Source organism: Pseudorca crassidens, chromosome 16 (assembly GCF_039906515.1).
Source record: "Pseudorca crassidens isolate mPseCra1 chromosome 16, mPseCra1.hap1, whole genome shotgun sequence".
Lineage (NCBI taxonomy): Eukaryota > Metazoa > Chordata > Mammalia > Artiodactyla > Delphinidae > Pseudorca > Pseudorca crassidens.
In genome coordinates this window covers 2,245,001-2,271,296 of record NC_090311.1, presented here as the reverse complement: position 1 = coordinate 2,271,296, position 26,296 = coordinate 2,245,001, and the positions used below count along the sequence as shown (strand labels likewise).

Genomic DNA, 26,296 nt, shown 5'->3' with positions numbered 1-26,296 from the left:
TCGTTTCTGTGCGCGGGCTTTCTCTAGTTGTGGCGAGCGGGGACCACTCTTCATCGAGGTGCGAGGGCCTCTCACTGTCGCTTCCTCTCTTGTTGCGGAGCACAGGCTCCAGACGCGCAGGCTCAGTAGCTGTGGCTCACGGGCCCAGTTGCTCCGCGGCATGTGGGATCTTCCCGGACCAGGGCTCGAACCCGTGTCCCCTGCAGTGGCAGGCAGATTCTCAACCACTGCGCCACCAGGGAAGCCCCATTCCTTATTTTCAAACAATGAATTTATGAAAATGGATTATGCTTTAATGAAGCTAAGAATTATTTTAAACAGATTTTCTATTTTAAAATTTGAGCATAAGTAGCTTTACAAGATTCCAGGACTGTTTTCTGGCTTTACTGATCAAATAGTTTTGCTAGTTGTAGTTTTATTTAGGATGCTATCTTTCCTCAGAGATTTACTGATTGTCTTAAAATTTCCAGGAGTATTTGGAATATCAAATGTTATCCTTTTGGGCCCTGTTTACATCAACTTCAGAAAAGATACTTGAGTTCTGGCAACAACAGATATACTGTGACAATCCTCCTGACGGAAATAATTATAAAAGTGTGTGTGTGTGTGTGTGTGTGTGTGTGTGTGTGTGCACTTAATTCCTATAGACAGTTGGGGACCACTTATTGCAGGCAGGACTTGAGGAGGTATGACCCTGGAGAGGAGACACACACAAGAGTTGAGCTTCACAACTACCTGGATGTATTCTCTGGAATGTGTTCCATTCCAAAGGATGGAGTTGGGGAGGCGGAGGGAATGGGATGTAGGTAGAGCTCCAAGCAGAAGGCAAAACATTTCCTAGGCTGAGGAGACATGATCAGAGCTCAGGAATAACAAGTGGCTGAAAATTAAGAGAGAGCGCACCTCAGGGAAGCAAGCTGGAAAGTCCACAAACGACTTCCTTGCAAGTTGTGGGCTAACTCCTGAGCTGTATGTGTGACAGGTCAAAGCACTGAAAAGATTTTCAGCGGCCACAGGATGCTGAAGAGGCAAGAGTTCAAACCCTGCCAAGGTCAAGGGCTTTGGTGATCACCACAGACTATCAAGTAAGAGCCTGAAAGGGCCATACCAAGTGGTGAGGACCCCACATCCTAAGGGTGAGGGAAAGACTAATGCAGGTCGGCCATAGCAAATCCAACAACTAACCGTTGACAGGACCACTAGGACCACTGTGACCCAGTGGTACCCACCTGCCTGCCAGGAAAACACTCAATCTCTTTGGAGGAAACATCATCATCTGAAGCCACTACCGTTTCTTTTTATCTGCAAAGCCTGCACAATCTGATGTTCAATTAAAAAAAATTACAAGGCCTGCTAAAAATCAATACTGAATAACAAAGAAAAGCAATAGACCTTAGTAAGAGACCCACAGAGATTCAGATTTTGGACAGACCAGACATGAACTTTAAAATAGCTATGAGCAACACAATTAAGAATAAAGAGAAAAGGATGGAGACTTTCATCAGACACCTAAAATCCATTAAAAAACTAAATTGTAATTCTAGAGCTAAAGTAACCATAAATTAAATTAATAATTTAATGAATGAGTTAATAGGAGATTAGATACATCAGAAAAAAGAATTAGTGAGGCAGGTGATAATTCATTTGGGAGTATTCAAAGTGATGCACAAAGAGGAAGACGAATGGAAAACATAAAGAAAAATGTAAGAGACGTGTGGGGCAGAGCAAAAAGTCTGATCTATGTATATCAGGATCCCCAAAGGAAAACGGAGAGAGAGTAAGACTGAAGGAATATTTAAAATTCTGGCTGCCAATTTCCCAAAACGGATACTCTGTTAGTCAGCTCAGGCTGCCTTAACAAAACCTCACAGATTGCATGGCTTAAACAACAGAGTTACCTTCTCATAATTCTGGAGGCTGCAAGTCCAAGGTCGAGGTTTCAGCAGGGCTGGTTTCTGCTGAGACGTCTCTCCTTGCTTTGTATACAGCACCTTCTGTGTCTTCACGTGGCCTTTCCCCTGTGCACTTGTGGGGACAGAGAGCTCTCTGGTGTTTCTTCCTCTTCTTATAAGGGCACCAGTCCTAGGGGATTAGGGCTCCACACTTAAGACTCCATTTAACCATATTTACCTCCTTAAGGGCTGTGTACCATATAGTCACATTTGGGTTAGGGCTTCAACATAGGAATTTCGGGGAAACACAATTCAGTCCATAACAGATGCCCAAATCTAATTAAAACTATCATGTCACAGATGTAAGACACTTTCCAAATCCAAAGCAGGATAAACACAAAGAAAACTGCACTTAGGCAAATTATTCTTAAATTGCTGGGAAACAGATGAGAAGATATTAAAAGCAAAATGAAGAAAATATTGAGGGGAAAAAAGAATCCCTACCTTCACGGGAGCAATAAAACTGAAAGCTGTATTTCAGAAATGAGATCCGGAAGACTATGGGATAAAACCATTTAGGGGATTTTTTTTTTGGATGTGATTTCAAAAATAGAAAAGATATAAGAAAGATAAATTAGCCCCATCTACATTTTATCCCCATTCACCAATTATTTCCGTTTCTCCATTTGTCAGTTGTGAACCTTCTCCTTCCATTATCATATATAACTCAAATCATATATATATATATATATATATATATATATATAATACATATTCTCACTTAGAAGCAATTTTCAGACACAGTGCTCCATCATTCCTAAACACCTCAGTGTACATTTCTTAGAACAGGGTCATTCTGTTATATCACCACAGTAAAGTTTTCAAAGTTAGGAAATTTTGCATTGACAGGGCATTATTATCTAATCCAAAATCCTTTTTCAAAGTTTTTCTGTGTTCCAATAATGGCCTTCATTCTTATTTCATGTTTTGCAGCCTGCGAGCCAAGCCAGATACATTCTGGTGCCAGGTGTCTGGTTCCTCCTAAACTAGGTCAGCTCCTCTCCGTTTTACCCTTCATTGCTTTGATGTCGTTAAAGAGGATGGAAAGTTATTTTATAAATTGTTCATTGTGGGTTTGTCTGATGTTTCCTCATGATTAGATTCAGATTTTGCCTTTCTTGACAGGAATAGCGTGAGAATGATTTTGTGCTCTCGTAAGTGGACTGTAACAGATGTGGATTTGAATTCAAAGTCAAAAAGGGTGACCCCCGTTTCCCTTCCCAGATTTGTAATCTCCTCCACCACTGCAAGAAGCGAGAAGCGCAGCCCATCGCCCTCAGGGTACTCACTCGTTCACACAGTCCTAGCTTTTAAGGAATGCATTTCAGAAGTGCCAATGACGCCACTGAGAAAACAAACTCACCAAACCAGAGTTCAACATCTGTTTACAGTCTCTTTTTTTTTTGGTCTTTATAATCAGGCTATGTAGTCAAATTGTTGTGTTCAAAGATTCTTGGGTTAGTTTTTCCTCTCTTCAGAGTCTGTGTTATTTAATTGAAATACGGTTGTGTTAATTAGCTCCTGTGTTCTATTTTAGGGATTTTGAGTACAGGAAATCTTAATATGGTTCCAAAATTCAAAACTATACGCAAAGTAATGCTCCAGGAAGTGTCTTCCCCAATTCTTTTACCTCATTGCACATATGCCTGTAGGTAACCAGTCTCAGTGGTTTCTGGCTTATTCTCCCTGTGTTTGTTTTTTGCAAAATGAACCAACAGATATTCATATTTCTTCTTTGTACATACTATATATGTATACTCTCCTGCCCTTTGCATTTGCGCTTAGCAATATATCCAGTTAACATCAGTAAGAACTCCTCTTAATCTTTTCTACGCCTGCTCAGTACACACTTGTGTGCTGCCCTGTAACTTAGCCAAGCGATCCCCTGCATCTTGTCATTGATAACAGAGACTGACTTCTACTTAAAGTCCAGAGAGTCAGCTTTTGAGGCTCACAGGTTTTGGAGTCTCTGTTGGATTTATCTAACTCTTCCTTTGTCGTTCAAAGCAGCTATAGATGAACTAGCAGGGTTTGGCTGTGTTCCAGTAAAACTTTGACTGTAAAAGCTGGCAAGTGGGAGGGGGCCCTTAGTTTGCCAACCCTTGGTTTAAAATATTATTATTATTTTGCCATCACAAACAAAGCTGCAATGAATAACTTTGTTAATCTGCATTTTTGTATTGTCAAAGGGGCAACTTCAGGGTAAATTCATAGAAGAAGGGTTGGAGGTAAGCACACGAGTGGCTTTGATATTGCCTTTCCTTAAAGATGCATAGATATCCTTCCCACCAGCAGTTATGGAAATGCCCACCCCACAGCCTCGCTGTCAGAATGCACTGGCAAATGTCTCCACTTTGATTATCTAATGGGTGGGAAAAGGCTTTGCAGTGTGGTTTCACTTAGCATTCTTCCAATGGTGAGTAGATTATTTTGTATTGTCCTTATCTGGTGTAAGTGTTGTAATTCTTCCTATTCTTCAGGAAAAGATTTTTTTTTTCACTTTTCATGCCAGAGAAATTTTTGTAGCCTTGGGGATATCTAATTTTTGAATTTTTTGTGTGATTCCCCTGTGAAATTATCAGTACCTCATATATTTTTCAGGTAGTTTCTTCATAACTTTCTAACTTCTATAAAAACTATTTTGTTTAACCTTTCTGTTTCTAATAGGGTCAATTTTGGAGAACTCTAATTTCATAGGAGATTATGCATTTCATCTAGATTTTCAAATTTATTTGCATAGAGTTCTGCAAATAATCTCTTATGATAGTTCTTAATTTTTACTTTTTTGGACAACTGATTATTATATATATATTTTTCTATATATTTTATATATTATTTCATATATATATGTATGAGTTCTTCTCCCTTTTCCTAATCAAGGTAGCTAGTTGTTTGTTTACTTTGATATTTTGGAGGAAAAATCCATGTTTTGATTATTAATTTATCTACTATTTTTCTCTTGTCTAATATATTAATTTTTGGTTTTATTTTTTGTGCTTATTTTGGTTTACTTTTTGTTCTTTTTGTGGCTTTTTCATTTATTTTTGTTTATAATGATATAAGCATTTAAGGCTACAGTTTCCTCTGATTACTGCTTTCAATGAATTCCATAACAGTTATCTTTTTTTTTTTTTAGAAATTCCGTAATTTCAATTTGCATTTTCTCTTTCGTCTGAGTTGTATAATTGAAGGTTTTGGGTTTTTCCATTTCCAAGCTGAATTAAATTTTTGTTGTTTTAGTTTAGTTATTAGTTTCTAGTTTTATTGTATTGTGATCAGACAAGATTATTTGCAATTGTCTACTTTATGGAATGTATTGATATTTTCTCTGTGACCTAATAAATGGTCAATTTTAGTGGAAGTCCCATGTGTGCTAAAGAGTAACTTTTGAATCGTTCAATAAGATCTATGTTCTTGATTATGTTGCCAGTGTCTTCTAGTACTTACGGATTTTTGTCCACTTCTATACTTTCTACTTTATGGAGATATTTACTGTTATTTTTAGCAGAGTTATTTGTAACTGATACGTATTATTGTGAATTGTGGTCATAGTGTTAAAACATATCCTTCTTTGTAATATTTTCACTTAAGGTCAGAACCTCTGCTATCTCATTGCTTTCATTTGCCTGGTATAACTCTGTCTTCCTTTATATTTTTAGCCTTTTTAAGTCACGTGTATCTTGTGCATGCAACATATAGTTGAGTCTTGCTTTCTGAAACAAATTGGAAATAATTTTTAATAGGTCAGTTGAACTCATTCATATTTATATGTGGCTGTGATGAGTCTCACTGCAATTATATTATTTCATGTTGCTAGAGTTATTCATGCATATGTGTTATTTTCTTTCCTTCTGTGTTGGGTTTCCTCCACTCTTTTATTTATTTTACTTTCTCTCTCTCTCTGCTATTTACATTGGCTTGTGTTTTGTTCTACCTTTATTGCATCTTTGTACTTACACACTTTAAAATTCCCTTAGCCTTCTCTGTTCTTATTTATTATTTTTCTGCCTTTAGAAAACATCAGTTTTGGTGGCATCCTTGACATTTCCCTGAGCTCCATACCACAATCAATACACTTATTTTCTTTTCCCTCTTCTTGTTTAGTTTTGTTTCCCTTTTTAATTTTTATTATTTCCATTTTGCCAAAATATGTGATATTTATTTCTTCTTCCACTCTCATCCCCACTCTATTAGCTTAGTCGTAAATATTCAATTAAGAATACTAAATCATTACCATTAGTTCCTTTAGCCAAGTTTCTTTGGTCATAGCTTGTTTGGAAGAAGCCTATCCTCCAGCGGATTCCTCAAGAAAGGCTCAGAGAACAGTGGTCCTGTGATCTTACATGATCAAAATTGCGATTCTAGTCTCGACATTAGACTGCTTCTGGCTGTGTATAAAATCCCTGGTTCACATATTCTTTCCTCATATTTATTGAAATTCCCCCATTGTTACCTTGAGATGTCTGATGCCAGACTAATAAGTTATTTTTATAGTTTTTCCTTGAGGTCCAGAGACTTTTTTTTAAAGCTTTTAAATTGTAATAGTTTTACCAGACTAAGTTTTTTTTTTTTTAAACATCTTTATTGGAGTATAATTGCCTTACAATGGTGTGTTAGTTTCTGCTTTATAACAAAGTGAATCAGCTGTACATATACATATGTCCCCATATCTCTTCCCTCTTGCGTCTCCCTCCCACCCTCCATATCCCACCCCTCTAGGTGGTCACAAAGCACCGAGCTGATCTCCCTGTGCCATGTGGCTGCTTCCCACTAGCTATCTGTTTTACATTTGGTAGTGTATATATGTCCATGCCACTCTCTCACTTTGTCCCAGCTTACCCTAAAGTTGATCATTCTGGGTCAATTTTTCTCTGGTCCCTGTAAGCTCTGGCAAAATGTAGACTTAGGTCTTCTTTTATTTCTGTAAAGTATCCATGAAGTATAGATTTACATATTAGCCATGACCCATTGTTTTGTTTTTCTGGGGGGAGAACCTCTGATTATACGTATGTTGGATTTTGTTTTGTCTGTCCTCCATTTCAACCACTTTCTTTGACCTTTTTTATGTCTTTCCTTCCTTTATTTTTATTTTCCAAGTTATTCTGACTTTCTTCTATGACTTTTAATAAATTTCTATTTAAATATGTTCTTACTCAGGCAGTCTATAACTTTGCTTTCATTTCTGATCTTACACTATTCTTTTTCTTCCACTTTTGTCCTGCGTTCAATAAATTCTCATTTGATTTCTTCTACTTTTTGTTTATTTTTAAAATCTTAATGTCTGCATTTCTGATCTCCTCAAATGCTCATATAAAGGTATTTAAGTTTACTTTGGAGTGTTCCATTAGTTTTATTCGGCACTCTTTTGGGGAGTGCTGGGTTCACCAGCTTAAATTCTTTGATTTCAATTTTCTGTTTATTCTTGCATTTGCTTTATATAGATGAAGTCTGCTTAAGTTTATTCAATATTATAATAGTTTGGAGAATATTGTAATTTTTATATTTTAAGAGAAACTTCTTTCGTTACATCAAAGTGTAGCTTCTGTGATGGAGTTTTAGGGGGTGGCAGGTGAAAGTGGTGTGGGATCTATTTTATCTTGTAGAGATCCACATTATGCCCACTTGCTTTGTCCTTTCCCCTTCCACAACCCAATATCCAGTAAGTGTCTTTCCTTCCATTTTCAGCCCCTTCTTCCCTGGAAACAATGTCTTTCTGAGTCCCATTTAATTTAACAACATTCCCTCTAGTCAGTGCATTGATCTGATAAGACCTTTTTTAGAATTTTTGCATCTAGGATGGATTTTCTATGTTTAGGGCCATTTGGGATCTTTCTGTGCATTTCCCCCCCATCCTACTAGGTTTCCACAAAGCCTTGCACTACACTCCAGTTGTTAATTTTCTGCCGTAGATAATTTGAAGTTTGCAGTGTTCTCTGAATTTTTGTTATGCAGAAGATGTTTTATTTCTTCTTATTTTTATGTACGCTATTTTTGAGACTGTGTGGAGAGATTCAGATTCAGGTGACCTGGAAATGCTAGAATGACATCTGTAAGAAGCTGGGGAAAAGCGCTCCAACCTGCACACTTATGCCCAGTTACACTGTTGTTCAAAGATGAAGGAACAAACATGAGAAGCGACAGACATCCGTGAAGAGGTGAATGATAAAGAGGGGGTGTATTTGCATGACTGGAGGCCTCATGGCAATACTGACAATGACCTGCTGATTCAACCATGATCGACCCCAAGGACAGTGTGCTGAGGGCCAGCAGCCAGACACACAGGAGTGCGTGCTTTGTGATCCTGTTTATGTGAAATTCTAGAGAGACAAAACCAATGTGGTGACGGAAGGTAAATCAGGGATTGCACGAGGCTGGGTGGATGGTGGCCTGGAAACCAAATGCAAGGGGGCGTGAGAGACTTTGGGGGGCTATTTATTCTGCTTGTGGGGGTGGTTACATGGATGAGCACTTTTGTCAAAACTCTCAACTGTTCACTTAATATAGGTGAGTTTTATTATGTGCAAATTATACCTTGAAGTTGATTTTTTAAAAAGGAAGAGATGCTTTCAGAAAAACAAAAGCTAGGAGAATGCACTTCTACAAGAAATGCACCCCAAGATACACCTCAAGGAAAGGGGGTTCTTGAGATTCAGGGAAATTGTCTCAAATGGGAGCCTGGATGTGTGGGGAGGAATGAAGGGCCTCATTCTTGGGCCTTGGTGCCTCCTGCATCCACCGCTGAGGTGAGCCCTCCAGGACTTACATCCTCCATCAGAGCAGGTCCTGGGAAGGGACCCCTCGGGATGAGCACTTCCTCTTGGAACAGCAGACCTGGAGCTGGGGCTCCTGCACCATCTGTCGCTATGGCCAACCCAAGCAAGTTTTCGTTGCAGTCATGAGACCGCTGGGCAGACAGCACTTTGCAAATGGACCCATTTTTAACTCACTGTAGGACATTTTGGTGATCAATTTAAGAAAACAGTGATGAGTGAAGGAGGCGCTCCTGAATCCAGCACAGATGTGCTCACACTGTGATGATGCCCAGTGTTAGGGACCAGCAGCCCGATCTCGCAGCTCGGGATTTCTCAGGGAATATTGCAACCTTACATCCTCTTGAAATGTCTATTTGACAAGAATTTTGAAAACTGAGAGATGGATAAAAAGAGAGCTCTCGGGAATGGAACATCTGTGTTACAAAGGCTTGTGGGAGCAGTGATAATAAACACCTGTGAGAATTACAGTTATAGAACAGAATGTTTTCTAAACCTTGACAATAACAATCAAGATAATAACACCAGCACTTACAAAAATGGAAAGAGGCGAGAAGTGAGTGGATAAAATTCTATGCCTTTTAAATCTCTTCTCCCAGCAAAGTGAGTCAATAATTACTGAGTAAAATGGAAACTTTATCTAAACAAAGGACTAAAGCCTCAATATTTCTCATAAGGTTTTTATTTTTTAAAATCTCAGAGGGATCTTGTAGGAAACAAAATATAAAGAGATATTTACCTAAAAATCAGCAATTTCCTCAGCTTTACCTCTATTCTTTTTTTGGTTTAATTCTGGTAAAGTCAAACTTAATATACTTATTAAACAGTATTGTATATTATGATTCTTTTACAGTAAAATGTTATTCTCCCATACGCATAGTTTCTATTCTATCTGTATGTAGGTACAGAGGAGTCTTCATTCATATTAATATAATATTAATAATGATTAGGATATGGGGATTACTGGTAGAGTACTCTCCTGCATTTTTTTTTTTTTTTTTTTTTTGGTACGCAGGCCTCTCACTGTTGTGGCCTCTCCCGTTGCGGAGCACAGGCTCCAGACGCGCAGGCTCAGTGGCCATGGCTCACGGGCCCAGCTGCTCTGCGGCATGTGGGATCCTCCCGGACCGGGGCACGAACCCGTGTCCCCTGCATCGGCAGGCAGACTCTCAACCACTGCGCCACCAGGGAAGCCCTCTCTCCTGCATTTTTATTATTTTATTATTACTCTTATAGTAATAATATTAGTAATAAATAATAATAATGGCAACTGTTTGCTTAGCGCTGTTTATGTCCCAGGGGACGGTCTTGGTGTTGGTATCGTTTAACTGCCTTAATCCTCAGCCTATGAAGCCCATGAAGTAGACCCCAACCTCACGGATTAGCACATCAAGGAACAGGAAGTTCCTGTCACTTTTCCAAGGTCCCTGGCAGAGTCCTGGGGGTAAGCCTGGACATACTGGCTCTGGAGCCCCTGCTCCACCCTGCTGGGCTCTGCCCCTCTTAGCAGGTGTAATTTTCATAAGACTGTGTACTAATTAGTGGCTGATCAAGAGGCAAAAACTGTACCAGCTACTAAAGGAGGATAACGATATAAAGTTGTGAACTAGGTGACGGATAAATAGAAGGTGCTGAAGTGTTACAGAGGTAGTAACTGCCGAAGCCACTGCTAGAGGAGGATAACGGGAGGGGCGGGATGGTTAGAACTGGGAACTGAGAAGGTGGTTCCCTCAGAGCTAACCTCAGACCTCGGAGGTGGGTGCTGGCCAGCTGGAGGAGGGGTCCTGGGGGCTGAGACCCAGAGCTGTGAGGAGTGGATGTGTGCTCAGTGTGACGGGCTGACCCTGCTGGTCTGGAAAAGGCTGCAAACTGGTTTCGTCTATAGGAACCACTTCCCGCACAGGGAAGACTTCTTGCTAGGGTGACAGTCCCAGGAACTAGTAATAGGAAGGAATAGGAAGGAAACAAGAAGCAAAGAGGGGGAGCGATCCCCTCCTCACGTCTCAGCCCGACGGTCCGTCTCTCTGGCATCTCCTATTGGCAGAGCCTTACGTGGAGCCGGCTGGAGAACCAGGAATGTGGTTGGAAGAGTGGGACCGCAGCATCACAAAGCAGAGGATAGGCGAGTGGGCTGCAGCTGGGAGACAGCCGCGTGATTGCCAGTGCACAGCCCTTTAGCTGCTGTGAGCCCATACCCACTGGTCACACGGGCACTTCCATACTGTGCAAGCACAGTCTGTCTCCATCTAACAGGATCCAGCTGTCCTGCACACAAACAGAGGCACTTTCATCCTCCCCTCCTTGACGAGACCCAAGCCTGTCAGACGGTGCTCGTCTCTGGGAGATGGTACCCTGTCCATCTGGCCTGCTGCTCAGCACCCCTCAGGATCTGGTTACCTCAAAGCTCCAGTGTAAAGAGACTCTCCCAGGAAACATGTACGGAATGATAAGGGACAGGAGGAGACAAGAACAGAGGTCACCCCTGCAGATGCAGCTCTAAGCCAGGGGACTCTAGCTGACCTCCAACATCATCCTCAGGGACCAGAATGAAGCGTGGCAGGGACGTTGCGGGTGTGGGAGGTTATCCCAGGTGTTTTGCTTTTAGGAAAAAAGGGGAGAAAAAACCCTACAGGCAGAAGTAACCACCCACTCCCCAACCAGGTGAGTTTCCTATACGGACATCAACCTCCATTCACGGGCTGTTACCTGTTAGCCAAGGTGCTGAGGGTCCCCTGAGGAGAGGGACAGTTCTGAGAGGAAGCGGAGGGGGCACTGGGGTGTCTCTCCGGATGTGGGGAGACAGGGGGTGGGAGACAGCCGTCAGCAGTGTGGCTCTGTAGAAAGACAGGGTCAAGTCCACAGCCAGCTGAGCAGGGGCCTGGATAAGAACCAGGCAGACCTGAGTCCAGGCTCCGGACCTCAGCAGTGGCCGCTCTTCCCGTGCTCAGAGCTCGGGAGCCTGAAATGAAGGAGATGTGACGGGAGCAAAAGGGGACCTTGGCTCACTGTGGCCAGCACCAGCCTGAGCTCCATCACCTTCAGCCTCTGGAACTTGTCTTCTTCCAGCCTCACTAGTCAGCGAGGGAAGGGGAGGTGGGGACGTCACAGAGCAGAGCACGGGCATTGGATCAGATAGACTTGCTTTCAAGGTGCAACTCACGCGCCCGGCTGCGTGATCTGGGACCAGTCACTTCAATTCTCTGAGCCTGGTTTCCTTCATCCTGTCTTGGTGGTGGCTGCTGTAACAAAAGTGCCATGGAATCTACTTCTCAGTTCTGGGGACTGGAAGTCTGAAATCAGGGTGCCAGTATGGCTGGGGTCTGGTGAGAACCCCCTTCCCGGTTGCAGATGGCTGGTTTCTCCTGTGTCCTCATGTGGTGGATGGAGAGAGGTCCAGAGGGCTCTGTGGGGTCTCTTATAAGGGTACTAATCCCTTTATGGGGGCCCCACCCTCATGACCTATCACTTCCCAAAAGCCCTGTCTCCTAACACCATCACTGTGGTTAGGACTTCAACATAGGGATTTGGGGGGGCACAAGCATTCAGTCCTCAACAAGTACCCACTGTTCAGGGTTCTTCTGTTGATCAGCACTGCTGTGCACTGGCCTGGTGCCTGGCTCTAGGGGGGTGGACGGGCAGTTCTGTTACTGGCAGAGTCACAATGGTGGCTTGTTATTGGGTGTCACCAGCACCTCCGTTCGGCAACCTGGAGTCCATCAGACTACTCGCAGGAAGGGGTCCCGAGAGCCATGGGCACCCAGTGCTGTCTTGTCCGTGGAGCCACAGGCTGACGGATGCTGCACGCAGGACCAGGGTTGATGAACAGGGTGGTTGTCAGCTGACACTCCCCCCGTGGCTCTAGCTGGTGAGCTGGGGTCTCAGACACTGTTCTTCATGTCAAAACACTGCAACACGGACATGCAACAGAAAATGGAGTCCAATCCAGGAGCGCTGGAGGAAGCGGAGGGCTGGGAGCCGGGTCAAGGGGCCGTCCCGCCTTCTGCACCCCATGTGCACCGTTCTGCCACTCCTGCACCTCCCATCTTCCCTCCTGCTGGGCTGCCCCTCCTTCTTGGGACGTGACCCCATTCCCAGGCTCAGTCAAGCAAATTGCCCCAACCCTGCCCTCAGCTCGGTTCTTGCCTCAACACTTGCTCTGCCCTCTCCCGTCTCTGACAGTTGAAACCACACTGTCCATCAAACTGTCTCACACGCCTCCTTCAAGAAGTCTTCCCAGATTGACCTGCTTCCCTTTCACCTTTCTCTGCTCAGAACATGGCTGTGGTGCGCTGCCTTCACATGCATTCATTTCTGTGATGCTTTGCCCGGGCCTTCCTGCTTTTATTTACTTTTGTCTTTTAGGTTTATCTGCCTGGACTGGTGACTCTGAGGTTTGGGGACCCTCACATGGTATTTATTTTTCCCAAATAATGGGGATGCAAACAATGGGGGTGCTGTTTGGGGAAGCCCCTTTATTAAAGTTAAATGTACTGACATTTTCCTCACCTGCAGACACAACTGACTGAGCATAAAATCAGCGAGGAGGCTCCCAGAGGCATCCCAGTGTCTGGAACGAATTACCCGGAGCCTCTGGGTGGCCATAATTGTCATTAGTAACACAGAGATTTATGCTGCTGAAGTCATTACCGTTGCAACTGCAGAGACATTCTGTCAAAGCAGCAGAACAAACGCAGCGCTTCTTCCTTCCCTTGCAAAGGACTGTTTGGGTTTTGAATGCATCCTGCCTGCTGGCACGACCATGTTTATTTCACAAAGCCAGAAAGAAGAGGTTTTTTGACGTGCACTAGTTATCACCAAGCGATGCTCACCGTCTGATTCTTCAGTAGCCGGAAGATCCAGGCCGCAGTGTGTCCCGTTGCCACGGGCACAGCTGTCCCAGGGAGAGCTACCCAGTTCCCGTGTTAATGGGATATCCATGACTTGCTAAGTATGACTCCTCCCTTCATCCTGCATGTAAGACGTGATCTCCTGAGCGAAGTAGCCAGTTTTTCCCGGCAAGGAGACAAGAGCTGCATACCTTCCAGACTTAGGGGGGCACACGGGGTCCGCAGACAGGAGTAGCATCCGTCGCTCTAGGATGACCAGTGAGGGGCTTTACGTTCTGTCGCGATACCTCTGTAAGTGAAGCGTGTGGTTTTATTATTCAGACCTAGTCACTGTCACCCAGAACTAGATATAAAATGAAGACCTCAACCAGAATGGAATTCGAGTTTCCCAATCTCATTTCTAGTTGCCATTGTTTTCGAAGCCGAAAACCTCAGGCTTTGTGGACCGGAGCAAAAAGAGCCTTGGAGTAAACACCCCTTACTACGAACACTGCTTCTAGGTGTGCAGGCTGTAACGCAGGCGCTGCTGTGATCATTCTGGGCGGTGGTAACTTGACCCAGCAGTGCATACAGGATCAATACTCTTTTTAAAAAAAATTTTTTTTAACATCTTTATTGGAGTATAATTGCTTTACAATCAGGATCAATACTCTTTATTTCAGTATTTAAGTAGTTGGAACATGAGGGACAGCACTGACCTCGTTATATACGACTGCGCAGGCCAGACGCTGAGAGATGGGCCCCAGTTACTCCTGCGTGTGCACGGGTGAAGGTACAGCTGAATTCAACATTCAGCCAGTTGGGAGCCCGGTGATAATGGCCCCAAGAGGGGCCATTGGCTCTGCCTCCAAGGGTCATGAAAATTGACAGTGGTCAGACCAAGGCAGGCCAACAGTCCTTATCTTTTTTTGCTTTCATCTCCTCATACCATGAAGACGTTTCTGAGAATAGTGTCCTATTTGAAGAAGAGATTATCTGGACTCTATAACAGATGTTTAGCGCAATGGAATATCAATTTCCAAATATTTCGATATTGCGTAATCTAATGAAGGATAGTTTCTGTTTAACATTTGGTACTATCCAGGAGCCACTTTAATTTCAATCCTGGTTTTTATTTTTCCTAAAAAGTAAAATCAGTGGACCTAATTTAATATATCGAGAGTCACCCAGAATGAGTCACCATGACAGATTCTTCCAGGGACGTTTATTCAGGACTTTGCTATGGACTGAGTCTTATGCTACTGCTTGAGATCCACAGACAAGAGACAGGGGAGCAGATGACAAGAGACAAAAAACTGAAAATGCCCAGGGCTCTGCTAGACAGTTTCTGATAATGTGAGAACATAAAGGAATGTCATTTGGGATCTTCTTACATTTCAAACTCATGCCAAAACCCAGAAAGTCACCTTGACTTTTCTTGCTTGTCCGGGCATCTCGCTGCTTGGTTCCGAAGTACTGTCCAGTGATACCTTGTAACCCTGAGACCCATCCTCTGGCCTCCATCCTTAATCCTTCTAGCCTGAAAAATAAAATAGTCTTTTTCTGTTCAGACTATTTCAGTGGTTTCCCAATGGGTCTGATTTGCTGTACTATCACCAGAGTTATCTTTTAAAAATGAGAATCTAGTCCTTTGTTCTTCTACTTAAACCCTTGCAATGATTCTTCAGCGTCTACAGGATAAAGCTAAATCCTGAATATGACAGAAGATGCTTCATGGCATCTTCCGGGATTATTTTCTGCACCTCCCCAGACTCGTCCCTTGTCTGTGCCCTGGCACGTTGAGCCACTGTGTCCCGAGTGAGCCGTGTCCTCTACAAGTTCCTCCTTTTGCTCCTGCTGGCCCCCTCCCTTCCCTGTGTGGCCTGCGGGACTTGCATCAAAGCTCTGGTCAAGCATCTCCCAGGCGGGCCGTTCCCTGACTCTTCCTCCGAGGTCTGGTTCTCGGGTCTGGAGGGACTGACTGCCAAGCACCTAAGCCCTCACACTTGTAACCTCTCTGTCTTGTTTCTCCATCCTAGGGTGGAAACCGCTTCCTGGACATAGAGTTACCATTGTATGACACTCTATGATACTTCCTGTTTGCCTTTTTGGTTCTCTACTACCTGCGTCAAAAGTCTTCATGTTGAATTCTCTCTGGTGTGATATCTGTTTCCTGACTGGACCTTGGCTGATGTAAAAATTATCACCAGAAATGGTCTCAGGAAACAGACACTCAAAATGGTATTTGGAGAATCCATTGGTCATGCCATTAGATTTGAAGGCTGAGTTCCATGCAAATGGGAATTAGGACGCTGTCTCCAAAGCACTGGCATCATCATTATTCAAATTACCACCTGCGATGGATGGATATGGAGTGATTACTAAAAAAAAAAAAAAGAGTGACTTGGGGGACTCCTGTGGCGTCCCTGGTGACCATAGGATGGTGGGATTCGCTGACTGCTCCTTGGTGCCATGAAATCCTTCTAGAAAGAATTTGACAAACTCAAGTTTTGAAACTCTCAGGTCAGGTCATGGTCAGAGGAAAGCAGGACTTCCATGGTAACCATAAAAGGAGCTCTTAACCCCTCATATTTGCAGGGTTCACCTCCCTGGCAATCAGACACAGCATGAACTGTGCAGGTTGCAGAATAACAAGGTGGGTTGAATTCACAGCCTCACATGCTCTGAAATAACCTAATCTTGGAAAGTCGCCTTGCGAGGGGTTACCTATTCCATGAAGACCCACCACACGTGTTGTCCCCAGACACGTAACTAGGCTCAGATCTCAGCACGTGCCTGGGTGGAAGTACAAAGTCTGACTCGGGAAGAAGTAGCTTATCCTCTACAAGAAAGTTTTCAAAAGTTTGTTAGTTTATATTGCAGAAACCTAAGTTATATGTGTGGAAATGGGTTCTAAGATATTAGACCCAGAAGGATGGAATATGCCCCTGGGATCGGCCAAAGCGATTAACACGCGTGAGCTTCCCAGAGAGCCTGGGTGCGGTGAGTCGGTTTGTGTGGTTGGTTGGAGATGCCTCTAATGGTTGATCCATGTTATTGGCAGAAACTTGAACCAACGGTGGGCTGCACTCAATGGAGCTGGGATGTTAGAACTCTCCTGGCATAATATAGTACATATGTACATGGATCCAAAGTTTTACAGGGTACAAATGTTGGAAGGGATTTATTATGTGTGGGAAAGGATTTATTCTGCACAGCCATATATCCAGACTAAGACCCGCAAGACAGCGCTTTGCTAAAAAAAACATTGAGAAATACCTTAGTGAGGGTAGCAGCGTGGCCCTTGAAGGCTGTCCTTGGAGGCGAGGAATGACAGAGGGAGGAACGACCAGGTTCCCTGCTTCACTGGAGGGTGGTGGGGACTGAGCAGCAGAGAACAGGGAGCTAAGCTTAGAAACAAGCGGCTGCCTTTGCCGTGACGAGCATCAGAGACAAGTGGTGATCAGAGTGTTTCCCCCACAGGGAGTCTTGCCAGAGGGTCAGGGGTGATGGTGGTCCTGGGAATGAAATAGACAAGCCATTCACCAAAACGGCACCCGGTCTACATACACCCACGTAACAAGAACACCAGGCTGATGGCCAGAAACCAAATAGAGTCCATACAGAGTGAAGTCCACCTCCTCACCCAGTTTCTGGAACCAAACAAGATCACAGATGTGACAGCCTTGGGTCAAGGGTGTTGGGTACACCTGAGGAAGGGTCCTGAGACACTGCCACACACTTCAGCGAAGTCTTCCACAAAGCTTGTCCTATGTGGACCTGTCGTCATGTACCAGGGGGACTGGTTCTGGGGAAAAGAAAATGCCCAGTTATCGCAGGAGTTTCTAGACAATGTATAAGAATTTATACCTTTCCTAGAGTCCCCTCCCCCACCAGAAAAGCCCCAGAAGCACCCTGTGACCCAGCATCCACAGTGTGGCTGAAGGCGGTCAGGTGCCAAGTAGTGTTTTGGCCCAATTTTGAATCATTGTGGATTTGTACACCCACCTGGGGCAATTTTCTCAGGTTCTAGAAGTTTTAACTGGAATGGACATAGCTGACAATGACAGAATCCCCATGCAAGCCCCTGACCCCGGAAGTGAGGGCTGCCGTGACCCTGAAAGATCTCCTACCCACCAGAATATTAAACAAAAACAACACAACATCCTTGGAGAAATTACAGATTAGATCCATCACTGAAGACTTGAAAGATTCAGAACACGTGCAATGGCATTTCACACGATTGAGCCATCTGCCCTTGTGTGTACAGAAGGTGGAAGGGTCTTGGAGAATAGCCCTGGATGATGATAAATTGGGTCAGTTGGTGGCTCTAATTGCAGCTGCTGATCCAGACGTGCTCTCTGTGCTGGAGAAACCAACGCAGGCGCCGGAATGTGGTTTTTAGCTATTGTTGGCAATTGTCTTTTTCTCCAAACCAATTTGCACTAGCAGGTTCCCTTTAACCTGAAAGGGGCAACCACACAACTCAACGGTCCTGTCCCCAGGCTGTGTACCCCATCTCTCCTGTTCTCTGCCATACAATGGTCCCCGGCACCCTGATTATCTGAAATTCCAAGGAAGGTCACAGTGGTTTACCACATGGGTAACGTTATGCTCGTGAGACCTGGTGAGCGGGAAGCAGCAGATACTCTAGGAGCCCTAGGAAGATGAATGTAAGCCAGAGGGTGAGAGAAAACCCCACGAAGATGTGGTGGCCCATCACATCGTGAAGTTTCTGGAGCTCTGGAACTTGCTACGGAGCCGCCAGCGTGAAGGATGTGGTGCTGACTTTCCGCTCAGAAGGAAGCATGATGCCAAGGAGGCTGTTTTGGATTTCAGGGGCAGCACGCGTCGTGTACAGAGGGGACGTGCACTGCACACACCACACGCTCTAATCCGTTTACTGAACCGCCCGGGAGATCGCCAGGTACGAGTGGGGCCAGAGCACTGCAGTGCTTCAGAAGGAGGCCCGGCTACAGAGCGGGCGGATCTACTGGAAACAGGGGTGCTGGGGTGCCTGTAGCAAATAGGGGCGCCCTCTGGAGCCTCTGCCATGCACGGGCTGGAGGTCAGAGCATGGCCTCTTGGGCAGCCCTGTTCCATTTTAACTCCTGTCAGAATCACCTGGAGGCTTGTTCAAACCCAGACTGCTGGGCTGCACCCCTGGGCTTCTGATTCAGGCACTGGGATGAGGACCTCTTAGGGCTGTTATCCAGCTGACCACACCTACCCTGAGCTCTGGGTGGAGTGATGGGAAGAAGGAACGCAGGTGCCTTCTAAAACTTAGAAAAAGCAAGGAGACAGACTCTTTCCAGAATCTTCCAGAGGAAAGCAGCCTTGCCCACACCTTGATTTTAGACTCTTGGCCTCTGGAACCGTAAGAGAAAATGTGTGCTGTTCTCAGCCATCATGTTTGTGGCAACTTGTTACAGCTGCCACAGGAGACTCACGCAGGTGGAGCGTGCTGATGTGACCCAGGCGACTCTTGGGACCCTGCGTCCCCTCATTTTGGGACCAGAATAAGAGCATCGTCTTTTGCATAAAGTGAGAGGAACAGCTCCGTGTCATGTGTACCGTGCGGAGGCGTGGACGTACGGGGAAGGGAAAGGATGCTGGGCGGGTGGAGGGTGGGCTGTGGGGGTTATGAATTCATGGTCTCAGCTGCAGATGCACTTCTAGGCTGCGCTTTGTGAAGCTGGGGCTGCGCCTCTGCATATCGAATTTCTGCTTTGCCCGCTGTTCCTGGTGGGCCGTTCAAAGGGGGCGAGAAGGAGACAGGGTGCCCTCCTTCCCATTTTGCTCTCTGTTGCTCAGCCGTGGCCCTCCTTGCAAGCAGCAGTAGCAGCTCATTTCGGTGCCGCAGTTGGCTCTGCTTTGCTTTTATTTTTTGCTCGCTCCCCAAACCATCCTCCTTGCTCAGGGCTCCCCCAAACCATCCTCCTTGCTCAGGGCTCCCAGCCACAGCTGACTAGCGTTTCCTTATTAGTTGCCTGAGTCTCGGAAAACTGGGGTCCCTTCCCCGAGCTCCTGGGATGTCAGCACCAGCACGCAGTGACCCCCCTCTGCAGATGTCTCCGTGATTCCCAATGTGAACGATCCCAGCATCTTCCCTTCGCCCCCACGGCTCCAGCTGCCTCTTTAACTCCCTGCCTCTGTGACATCTTGGTTTCCTTTTTGCTTTTCTCAGTTTTTCGATATCTAGCTTAAAAGTATTTAATTACTTTATCTCTCCTAAATAAAGGCGTGGTTCCTGTTTTATGACTGCACCCTGGCTGGTACACTCTGCTTTCTGCAGAGTCGCTGTAATAATTCCGAGGGACACCAGCAGAGAGACCATGGGGAGGCTGAGTTGGAACACAGTTTTCTGTGAGGCATGTCTGGTGGCCATGACAGCTGACAGTGGTTGACCGCTTACATTAACACCCGGTCTCCAAGTCACCGTCAACTGTTGCTATCATAGCACCAAAGGATGTGAGTCGTGCGTTCACCAGGTGCTGCTGGGGGGGTCCAAGCCAGCTGCCCGTACAATCAATCTTGGTTATCGTGACGGTGATTCAGGACACGCGTATACAAGGCTGCCGCTCTTATTAAAGTCATCAGGGGTCATACCTGTGCATTGAGAGAAGACGTGAAAATCGCTTTCTGTTCAACCATGACCACAGAGAAGATTTAGAAAGGGACAACCGCTTGTTTTTTTGTTTCTGAGCTCAGCTGTGGTTTTCAAAACATGCTGGTATCTAAAAAGAAACAAAATAAGGTCATTTGTAGAGACGTGGATGGACCTAGAGAGTGTCATACAGAGTGAAGTAAGTCAGAAAGAGAAAAACAAATATCGTATTTCAATGCATATATGTGGAATCTAGAAAAATGGTATAGATGAACCTATTTGCAAAGCAGAAGTAGAGACACAGACGTAGAGAACAAACGTATGGACACCAAGGGGGAAAGGCCGGGGGGGAGGAATTGGGAGGCTGGGATTGATGCCATGTATAAAATAGACAACGGAGGGGAGTACAGTGTGGCGCACGGGGAGCTCTACGCAGTGCACTGGGGTGTCCTAAATGGCAGGGAAACCCGAGAGCGAGGGCATATATGTCTGCGCATGGCTGATGCATTTTGCTGTGCAGTGGAAGCGAACACAACATCCGTAAAGCAGCTGTACTCTGATAAAAATTCATTAACAATAAAAAAACTTAAAAAAAACCCCATGCTGGTATCTAGTAAAGACCTCATGGCGTCATCTCCTCCTGTGGTGGTTGTGATGCCTCATGTTCAACAGCCCAGGAGCAATCAGACCTTTGGGGCTATTTTCAAAAGCAAAGGAAAATAAGTTTTTACGTGAAATTTCTTCAGGATTCAGTCATCACCATTTAATAAAGTGAAACAATTTCTATTAGATCTTAAGCTGTTGAGATTTTAGGGGTATCCTTATGCCTCTTAGATGGACCAATGGCTGATCACTTTCTGGGAAGCCTTGAGTGTTTTTGAGAGAATATCCCTTGGAAGAAGAACACACAGTCTGGTGACAAAAATTGTTCCCTGCGTTTAAAGCCTTCACAGGTGCTTAAGAGTTTTGCAAATTGCAGGAGAAAAGTTGCATGAGTTTGCAAGAGATGAACTTTAGAAATTCCCACATTATATCAAAAAATAAAAAGAACCTTATCCCTTTGGCCTCCTTCAGTTGGAGGCTAAACAGAGGAATGTTTCAAGTACCTGTTTAGTCTCAAGTCATGACTAGATTATCTGTACAATTTAAATACAGCTTAAAATTTAACACCGTACAAATGCATCTCTTTAGAAATCATTATTTCTACTCCTGTAAGCATGACATGAGACCCAGCATACATTAGAAGTGTATTTCATTCTCTTTTTCTTTTGCTGTTGCATGGGAATAATCCTTGCTCTGCCCTGGGGACAAATAGCCCAATACATCTGGAGTAAAAGCCAGGGGATGGGCTCTGTGACGGACCACCGAGCCCATCAATGGTAGTTTCGCGTCCTTTGCAAGGTTTCACGTGCCGCTGATTTCCCTCGATAAACACATAATCTACTGCAGATAAGCTTCTCTTTCTGGATGCATGTTTTGCCTTTATCTAAACAGTCCCTATTTATAATCTCCTTTATTCCTTCCAATGAGCCGTACAGTGTGACTCCCGGGCAGGGATGCCAAAGCAGAGCCTTCAGTGGAAGGAGCGCAGAGATGGTCACTGGGGCGCACAGCGCACGTTGTTGAGAACCCGCGAGGGAGAGGGAACATTCTAGAGGATCACCAACGCCATGAGTAGCATATACATGAGGAAGTTTAGGAATGCCTTCTTTAAGTTAAGAAAAACCCAGACTGCTCCCAGACTGAATTTCAATATGCACCCTGGACTAGCAAATTCCAAGAGCCAGTGTTCCTGCTGAGGATACATTAAACACGCCTTCGGGTTCCAGGAGTGTCAAACAGCTTTATCCCTGACATCCCCAGAGAGTTCACCTTTCCTTCAACCTCCTTACAATACCTGCATGCACGGCTTACGCTGGGGATAAGGGTAGAGAGATTTGTAGCTAAGGATAGTTCTTTTCTCATTTGTACAGGTTTTCGAATGAGCACATTTTCTCGGTAATGCTGTGTCTCTGTGTCTCCTTTACTGTATTTGAAGCTGTGGCCTTGGATACGGAAGACACTGACGCTGATAAATTGCGTTTCACAGCTAAAACAATTGAAATTCCTGGCACGGTGGACTTTTCCATAATGTTCTTTGCCATGGGCAAAACTTTTTTCTAAAGAATTTGAAGATTCTTTTTTTTCTCCCTGCGAAGAAGGAAATCGTGATACGTCTCAATTTATCCTCAACTGAGATGTTTGATTTCACAGTTATTCAAGAAACTCTCATGGCGTTTTATTCCACTAGACTTAGCGCCTCACTGCTCTCTTCCCACTTCGTCTTGTCGCTTTGGGTTCGAGCGAGGAAATTCTCCCGTTTGACGGAACCACGGCTCTCTGATGGAGCAGAGCTGGGCAGAGGACACACCAGAGCACAGAAGAGGTTCCTGGCATTGCAGCAGATCTGACGCTGCCCTCTCTTTCTGCTTGGGCCTCGGCTCAAGCAATGCCACCTACTTCAGGATTCCAGAGAGAACCTATCTTTAACTGTCATTAACACGGAGAGTACCCAGGTGGACAGTCCCATCCCTTCCCTCACAAACAAGCCCAACAACAATATTGGTTAATTGTCCGCATGGTCCTGGCCAGGGCCCGGTGCTCTATTCCTGGAGCAGCTCAGAGGCCCAGAATCTAAGCTCGATTGTGGTACGGGGTCCATATACAGCGGGAGGAACGTGTCCCAGTACCCTGCGGTCCCACTGCTCTGGTTCCATCGTGAGAACAGTGACTTTGCTGGCAGGTCTGCATTCAGGGAGTGAGCATGTCCAGACGGCACGCTTGGGAGCCGGTGGCTGGGGAGTAAGGACGGCAGAGAGATCGGGCGCGGAGCAGGGCCTGTAGCCCCATGAAAGGTCGTCACGCCACCTCCTCCACGGAAGTGCCTCGTGTCGCCACCCATCAGTGCACTCTCGCCAGCCCTGATGCTTCGTCCACGACACCCTCTGCGCTTCATGTAAGATAATCCCGCTTCTCATTTACCCCAGTGAAGCTGCGTCGGCCTCTATTGTAGTCAATAGTTTTTTTGGTTTGTTTCAGAAATTATATTTAATCATGATTCAGTATTTCACTGATGTGCTATGTAGCCCAGATAAATAGGTTTGGGTTTTTTCCCGCCCAGACAGACGACTCCTTTCCAAGTGTCACTCTGAGTATCTATTTATTCCTTAGAGCTTCTATTTCTTCCTCAGAGCGCAACAAAAAGATCTAATTTTGTTGTAAAATCTAGTGGGCGGGATACACCAGCTTCAGATTTCACTTATCCAACTTGGAGATGATCATTTGTGACAAACATCTTGACTTAGACATTGGTATTTCTCTGTTTTCCTATAATCAAACAGTAAGAAATTTCACAACCCCAAACAGGTCATAAAGCGCAAGACTTTGGCACCATGAGTGAGCAGGGGCACCTGCCCACAGGCCTGCACCCCGCGCGTCTGCAGACGCTTGCAGGATGCTGGCCCACCGTTCGAGGGCTACCCCGGTCACGGGGACTGTAACGGCCCGGAGGTCCATGCCGTGTGCACTAGACACTCTTGGCTACTGTCCGACGATGCCCTTTCTCTTGTCAGCGCTAAGAAATAGCATCGCAACCAGGAATTGAAAAGAAGCACTGAGTAGAAATTCAGAGCAGGCGAGCGCCCTGGCCATGGCGGACTCTCAAAGTCACAGGGCCTGAGGGCTGGGAGGGACTTGGGCCTTACCTGGAGGGACTTGGCCTTTGAGTAGGGAACTGGGGACCAGAGTGGGAGAGGTGCCCTGGCCAGGGTCTCAGGTCAGCAGGAGAGGCATGGGCACCAGGGCCTAAATGTCGAGGCCCGATTTCTCACACTGCCCTTCCCTTCCCGGTGTGGACCTACGTGTCCCCTCACCTGGATCGCCCATCCTCCGGGGGAATGGCCATCTGGAGAAGGCCTGCTACAACCTTCCCGATTTCCAAGTCCACGGGAGCCAGCGGGGGGATGCAGATGCTGGGGACCCGGGCCTGTAACCAGGATACTGGTGCAGTGTCTGCACTCAGGGCTCCCTCACCGGGGGGAGACCATGGGCTGTGGGCCCCGTGGCCACCTACCTGTGCAGAGCCTGGGGTCAGTGTGCCCGCCTTGGCCTCCCAGCCCCTTGTGTGTGCAACCAAAGGTGGCCGTCGGTGAATGCGGCTGGGTTCCTGGGAGATAATGAACATGGGCTGCACGGCGGGGTTTGGGGCTGCAGCTCTTGGGCCAGACCTTGGAGGCCTGCTGGGCCCTCCAGAGCTGAACCATTTGGGCAAAGGATTCAAGCCTCACAGCTTTGTTTCCTGCGTGTGAAGTGGTCAGCAGGGGGCCTGGCTAATTAGCTCTCAAGCAATAACGATGCCCATGATTGTGCTTATACTGGAGGCTTTCCTGGGGTTTTTAGGGCATTTGGGTGTTTTGGTTTTAAGAAATTGTAATTCAGAAGGAAGGAGTAGGAGAGAATGGAGACCACAGAGCAGAGGCTGGGGCAGTGGTCCTGGTCACCACTCAGCTCCTCTCGAAGAGGCCCCGGGTGGGGGACCCAGACCTACTAACTCATAATCCGGGAGAGCCCATCGGACGTGCACATGTAACCCACGGCCCCCCTCACTGCTCGTGCAGCCTCAAGCCCACCAGATTCCAGCTGGTCTGGAAAACTGTAGCCACAAAACCGCAGGTGGAAGCCGAGCCCCAGTGCATGGCCTGGGCTTCTCAGCTTCAGTTCGCCAGCACCGATTCCTTTCTCTACTTTCTGCTTCTATTAATCAGCATGAGTTGTTCCCTGTGTTTGCAGGTAACTTACTAAGCACCAGAAGCAGGCAGAGGCCCGTCGGGACAGAGGTCCCAGGTTAGAGAGGCTGACTTGGCATCGGAGAAGTAAAAATGCAGAAAGGGAGCCCGGCGGTGCAGGGTCTGCAGGAAGTGGTATCGCCCTGCGGCAGAGAAACCGGGGAAGAAGCCGGACGATTGTAACGTGGCAGTTTGGAGGTGAAGCCCACAGTGCTGTGGCTCAGCACACTGGGGGCTGACCCGGAGTCTCTGAGCGCCAGGGAGGAGGGCCCAGTTGGCCCATGGGGGCATCTGAAGGGGTGCGGTGGGGCTGCTCGATGGTGTTGGAAATCTGGCAGGTGGATGCAGGTGCTTCTGGAACAGACTGCACTGTGCAGGGAGAAGCATTCCCGAGTGGTCACTGCAGAGCAGAGAGCAAGCGGGGGACCTTTTAGCACCATGAGGCAGGGCCTGGCTGGGAGCAGCTGGCCGTGGGGAGAGGGGTTTGCAGGGGCTGCCCCGAAGCAGAGGACAGAGTGAGGCTGGAGCTGGGGGTCTGAAGCCGAATCTGGCCTCTGTACCCCGACACTGAATTAAACCTTGGAGACAGAGTTTTGGGTGGAGTAGAAAAGAATAACTTTATTGCGTTGCCAGGCAAAGGGGGCCACAGCAGGCTAGTGCCCTCAAAACTCTGTGTCCCACCCTGGAGGGGGGAGTGAGGCGTTTATAGTCATGGTTCAAAGCGGGCACCATCAGCACATGGACACTCTCCTGATTGGCTGGTGGTGAGGTCTTCGGGAGTTGGCGTCATCCACCTTCTGGTTCCAGCCGATCTGGGGTCTCCGTGCTTGAGGGCAGATGCAGCTAGTTAACTGCTCCCACCTGGTAGAGGCTTCAGTATCTGCAAAACAGCTCAAAGATATTGTTCTGTGCATCCCTTGAGGAGGAACCAGGACCCCGCGCCCAGGCTGCACTGTTGTTTCCTGACCACTCCTCCCTTGTCTCTGCATCCCCTCCCTTCTCTGATTAACATCTGTTGGAACCTGTGCTTTGGAGCTAGGGAAGGTCACGGAGGCTGAATGAAGCCTATTACCTGTAAGCCAGAAGTGGGGGGGACAGAGAAAGGCTTCTGTGCCCTGGAGCCCCACAGGGCCCTGCTCGGCGCTCTGGTGAACTCATCACCTCCCTGAACAAATGGCTCCTTGATAACAAGGTAAAAACCCACATCCCGCTGTCTCGTACCTCACAGCCCACCTCTCTCCCCCGCAGATAAACTGGATCTGCTGCCCAGTTATCATTCCTGTGCTTTGCTTTTTACATAGATTTCTTGTGTCTGCAT

At 46.2% G+C, this 26,296-nt stretch overlaps 1 long non-coding RNA gene across 2 annotated transcripts in view; it reads left to right on the top strand.

The window, feature by feature from the left end:
* The window catches only part of LOC137208615 (uncharacterized), a 515,571-nt gene that overhangs the window by 463,870 nt on the left and 25,405 nt on the right, over positions 1-26,296 (top strand). The window contains exon 5 of one of the 2 annotated variants that reach the window (XR_010935686.1): positions 22,129-23,150. The exons of the other annotated variant lie outside the window; for it this stretch is intronic. This is a non-coding gene — a long non-coding RNA (uncharacterized lncRNA). The remainder of the gene's footprint in view (positions 1-22,128; positions 23,151-26,296) is intronic. 2 annotated transcript variants of the gene reach the window in all.